The sequence below is a fragment of the Triticum dicoccoides genome, chromosome 6B (genome assembly GCF_002162155.2).
Source record: "Triticum dicoccoides isolate Atlit2015 ecotype Zavitan chromosome 6B, WEW_v2.0, whole genome shotgun sequence".
Lineage (NCBI taxonomy): Eukaryota > Viridiplantae > Streptophyta > Magnoliopsida > Poales > Poaceae > Triticum > Triticum dicoccoides.
Window position 1 is genome coordinate 467,478,585 of NC_041391.1, and position 5,339 is coordinate 467,483,923.

Sequence of the window (5,339 nt, forward strand, 5' to 3'; positions counted from 1 at the left end):
TTTCCTTTCTCATTAAAGGTTGATGCTAAGATATGGTTTAATTCTCTCGCCTCTGGTTGTGTGTGTAGTCCCCAGGATATGATATATTACTTCTCTGAAAAATATTTTCCTGCTCATAAGAAACAAGCTACTGTACGGGAAATATTTAACTTTGTGCAAATTGAAGAAGAGAGTCTCCCACAAGCTTGGGGGAGGCTTCTCCTATTACTTAATGGTTTTCCTGATCACCCTCTCAAGAAAAATGAAATGCTTGATATCTTTTATAATGGACTAACCGATGCTTCTAGGGACCACCTAGATAGTTGTGTTGGTTGTGTTTTCAGGGAATAAACCATTGAGGAAGCTGAAGAATTGTTGAATAATATATTGAGCAATGATAATGATTGTACTCTTCCTGAACCACCTCCTAAGCCAACTCCGGAAAAGAGAGGTATTCTATTTCTCAGTCCTGAAGATATGCAAGATGCAAAGAAATCTATGAAAGAAAAAGGTATTAAAGCTGAAGATGTTAAAAATTTACCACCTATTGAAGAAATGCATGGTCTTAACACCCCGACACAGGTAGTAGAGGTAAATTCTCTCTATAGATTTGATGAAGGTGATATTCCTTATACTAAATCTGCTAGTCAATACTTGGATGAATTTGAAAACTTTATGGTTAAACAAGAAAACTTCAACGCATATGTTAGTAGACAATTGAAACGAAATGCTTATATGCTTGAACGCTTGAGTGTCTATATGTATAGAACTATTAACGATCTCAAGATTGTTAGTAAACATTCTTCCATGGTAAAAACTCAAGTAGAACAAGTACTCAAGGCACAAAATGATTTGCTTAATGAGATGAACAATAAAATGAATGATCATGCTATTAAAGTTCTGATTAGGGGAGGTATACTGACTCAGGAACCTTTGAGAATTGAGCAAGATTCTCAAAGAATTAATACTGATGCACCTAGTTCATCTAAGAAGAAAAAGAAAATGATAGGAATCTGCATGCTTCTAGCGAACCTACTATAGACACACTTGAAAATCCAAATGATATTTTTATTTCCGATAATGAGACACAATCTGGTGATGAACATGAACCTAGTAATAATGATAATGGTGATGTTCATCTTGATGCTCAACCTAGTAATGATAATGATGTGGAGACAGAACCTGTTGTTGATCTTGATAACCCACAACCTAAGAATAAAAGATATGATAAGAGATACTTCATTGCTAGGAAACATGGTAAAGAAAGAGAAGCATGGGTTCAGAAACCCATGCCCTTTCCTCCTAAACCATCCAAGAAAAAGGATGCCGAAGAATTTGAGCGCTTTGTTGAAATGCTTAGACCTGTCTTTTTGCGCCTACGTTTGACTGATATGCTGAAAATGTCTCCTTATGCTAAGTATATGAAAGATATCGTTACTAATAAAAGAAAAATATCAGAAGCTGAAATTTCCACCATGCTTGCTAACTATACATTTAAGGGTGGAATACCTAAGAAACCAGGAGATCCGGGAATACCAACTATACCATGCTCCATTAAAAGAAACTATGTTTAAAACTACTTTATGTGATCTTGGAGCCGGTGTTAGTGTTATGCCTTTATCTTTGTATCGAAGACTTGATTGGAATAAGTCGACACCAACTAAAATCTCTTTGCAAATGGCTGTTAAATCAATTGCCATACCCATTGGTGTTTGTGAGGATGTACCTGTCATAGTTGCAAATGTTACTATCTTAACATACTTCTTTATTCTTGATATACCCGAGGACGATAGTATGTCGATCATCCTTGGTAGACCCTTTTTGAATACTATAGGGGCTGTTATTGATTGCAATAAGGGCAATGTAATTTTTCATGTTAATGGTAATGAGCATACGGTACACTTTCTGAAGAAACAACCTCAAAGTGAATAGTATCAACTCTATTGGAGAAATAGCAACAATTGATATTGGAGGTTTTAAATTCCCTATTACTATTGTCAAAAGGAAATATGATATTCTTATTGTTGGCGACATGCATATCCCCGTTGAGGAAACCTAGTGTTATTCAGAAATTCTCCGGTTTCATGTCACTCGGAAGAAGTTTGTTAATAAGACTTGATCAACCTTATTAATGGGTTCCTTTTGATGAGCATGTGATGGATGAATTTAGGAGGCACAACTTTCCATACCCACTTTTTACACTCCGTTATTTAGATTTAATAAAGTACAAATGCTATTATTTTTCTATTTTCTGAATTATCCGTGCAGTAGAAAATGATCGGAAAATAAAAGTTCTCCAAATGCCCTGAAAATTTAGTATGAATTTTTTCCATAATATTAGAGATGTTTTGGCGCTGAACACACCTTAGGGGGGGTGTACCAGCGGGCCATAAGCCCCCAGGGAGCAACCACCCCACAGGGCATGCCTAGCAGGCTTGTGGGTCCCATAGGGACCCCCTCACTTATTCCAGCCACCCATCCACTTCATCTTCCTCTAGAAAAAATCGCCCCGTTGCTCTTGCTGCCATTTTCGATGTCCTTGCTCAAAGCTCCATTTGCAAAAGTGTTTTGGGGGATTGTTCTTCGGTATGTGACTCCTCCAATGGTCTAATTAGTTTATGTTCTAGTGCTTTATATATTGAAAGTTTTTGCTGCTGTGGTGACCTTCTTCTTGAGCTTGCATGTCAAATTTATATGGTCCAAAGTAGTTTTGTTGCATGATATAGGCTCTAGACACTTGTGGGAATAGTTGCTATCAATTTTATTGAGTTTTGTTCACTTTTATTTTGAGTCACTAAAAATTTCATAAAACTTCAAAGGAAAGAGAAACCATGAGAAGCTGGTTAAGGGGTTCTTCAAGCCAGAATTCTGAAGGAAATGAAAATGAGGAGAAGAAGAAGCCCAAGTACAACCTTCCTTGTGCAGCGGAGGTTCAACTGTGTGAATGGCCAAGTGACATATTCTTGATGGAGGCCGAAATTTATGATGATTTTTATTATTTGGCAGAGAATGCTGACATTACCACCTTCCTCCAAGATAAGTGTGGCTGATACCTCCTACTCATTAATACCTTCATGCAAAATTTTCACTTTCATTCTAAGAAGGATCCTCCCATGGTAGAATTTCACTTATATGATGTGCCCAAGCAAATGACACTATATGATTTGTGTGCTGTTTGCAAAATACCTTATGAGGGCAGCGTCAGTGAGCCACGCCCTAGGGACGTGGAGGACTTTATTTATGAAACTACCGTGGGAGAAGAGAGAGGAGTGTCAGAAGCTAGGGTAGCTAGTTTGGATTTTTCCCATTTTGTGTTACTATTCATTATTTGCCAGGAGATGCTTGATAGGTTGTGGAGAGAGTGGGGGCCTTAGTGCACCCGATCTCGCTATTTTGCGCCATGCTTTATATTCTGACATAACTTTTAGTTTGGGCGCTATTGTTGCGCGATGGTTAAACACAATCCATTCAAAGGGCACTATTTTTGGTGGTGTCTATGCCTTCTGCCTAGTTAAACATTTTGATATACCTATTAGGCATGACGAGGAGGATGAGATGAAGTTACCCACTAAATATTTAGACTATGCCAGTATGATAGCATGTGATTTTATTGCCAAAGACGATGATAAGAGGCTCCTCTATAGCCTAGTATTTACTCAGGATACTTGTGAGATTATTACCTTGCCTGTACCTTATTTGTTCGATATTCATTCAAGCACGTACACCATTATGCCCGAGGACATCTACATATTTTGGAGTCTTCACAACCCCTAGCATCTGAGCCGGCACCAGTTCCTTACCCATATCAGGAGCCCATTTTCAGTGGGAGCCGCAAGAGCTCACCAACCGGTGGAACCCTCAGGACCCTCCGCAGTATCCAGGAGAGGGTTACTTCGAGCCATGGCCATAGACCAACTTCAGCCAAAAGCCTAAGCTTGGGGGAGTACGTATTTCCCATCGACATTAAATTCATGCATCACACATTCATTCCAGTTGTCGGTGTTCATGCATTTTCATTGTATCATCCATGTTAGTTTATTTTTCTTGCTTTCTTCTTGTGTGTTTGAAAAATTGAGAAAATCCAAAAAAAATTGTTCTAGCTTATTTTTAGTTTCCTTCTAGCTTAATTGGTTGTAGTATTAAAAGAAACCCCAAAAATATTTCTTGTTCTTCTTTTGCTTGTTGGGAGCTTTTCCTGTGTAAACCGTTTTTCTCGTTTTTGTTTTCTTTTTTAATATTTGCTTATTTCAGGGAAAATAAAAAATCCAAAAATATTTCAGTGTGTTTCTTTGAAATTTTTTTCTCTTCTTTCAGTCGTAAGGAGAAGACCACGATGAAAATGTTGAGTGGCTCTCATATGCTTAATTGTTGATCTAACAAAGAGTCCATATTACCTTGTCTTCTCCTTTGAATAAATGTTTACAGGTTCCAGCTTAGTCCAATGCACGTGCACTCTTATTATTATTCACATTGTTCAGTCATGCAAGTGAAAGGCAATAATGACGATATTTGATGAAATGATTGAGATGAAGAAAAGCTGGTATGAACTCGACCAATTTTGTTTTTGTAAATATGATTAGCCCATCATTCCTTATTCAACCTATTATGAATGAAACATGTTCACAATGACAATTAGAGATTATAGTTACGCACGCCATGCTTAATTTGCTAGGAGTGTATAATGGTTTGTCTTGAGTGCCAACATGCATTTTAAAATGGTTATGATGTAGTATGATAGGATGGTATCCTCCTCTGAATGATTCAAGTGGCTTGACTTGGCACATGCTCACGCATGTATTTGAATCAAAAACCAACATAGCCTCCACGATATTTATGTTCATGGTGATTTATATCATACTCATGCTTGCATTCAATGTTGATTAATCTCAATGCGTGTTTATGACCGTTGTCGCTCTCTAGTTGGTCGCTTCTCAATCTTTTGCTAGCCTTCACTTGTACTAAGCGGGAATACTGCTTGTGCATCCACTTCCTTAAACCCAAAGTTGTTCCATATGAGTCCACCATACCTACCTAGATGTGGTATTTACCCATCGTTCCATGTAAATTTGCATGTGCCAAACTCTAAACCTTCAAATAATAATCTGTTTTCTATGCCTGAATCGCTTTTGTAGCGACTTGGAGCTGTCAGTATCTTCCATGCTAGGTGGGTTATTCTCATGATGAGTGTTTATTCACTTGTCATTCATGAGAGAGTGGCTGGTAATCGGGATGCCTAGTTCGATGCTCAAAATCAAAATCAAAATTTAATAACGAAACAAAACTCCCCCAGGACTGTTGTTGGTATGGACGGCACCCGTGAATTCGGCTAGCCGTGTAGTGTGATTGTTGGTGGAGGGGGA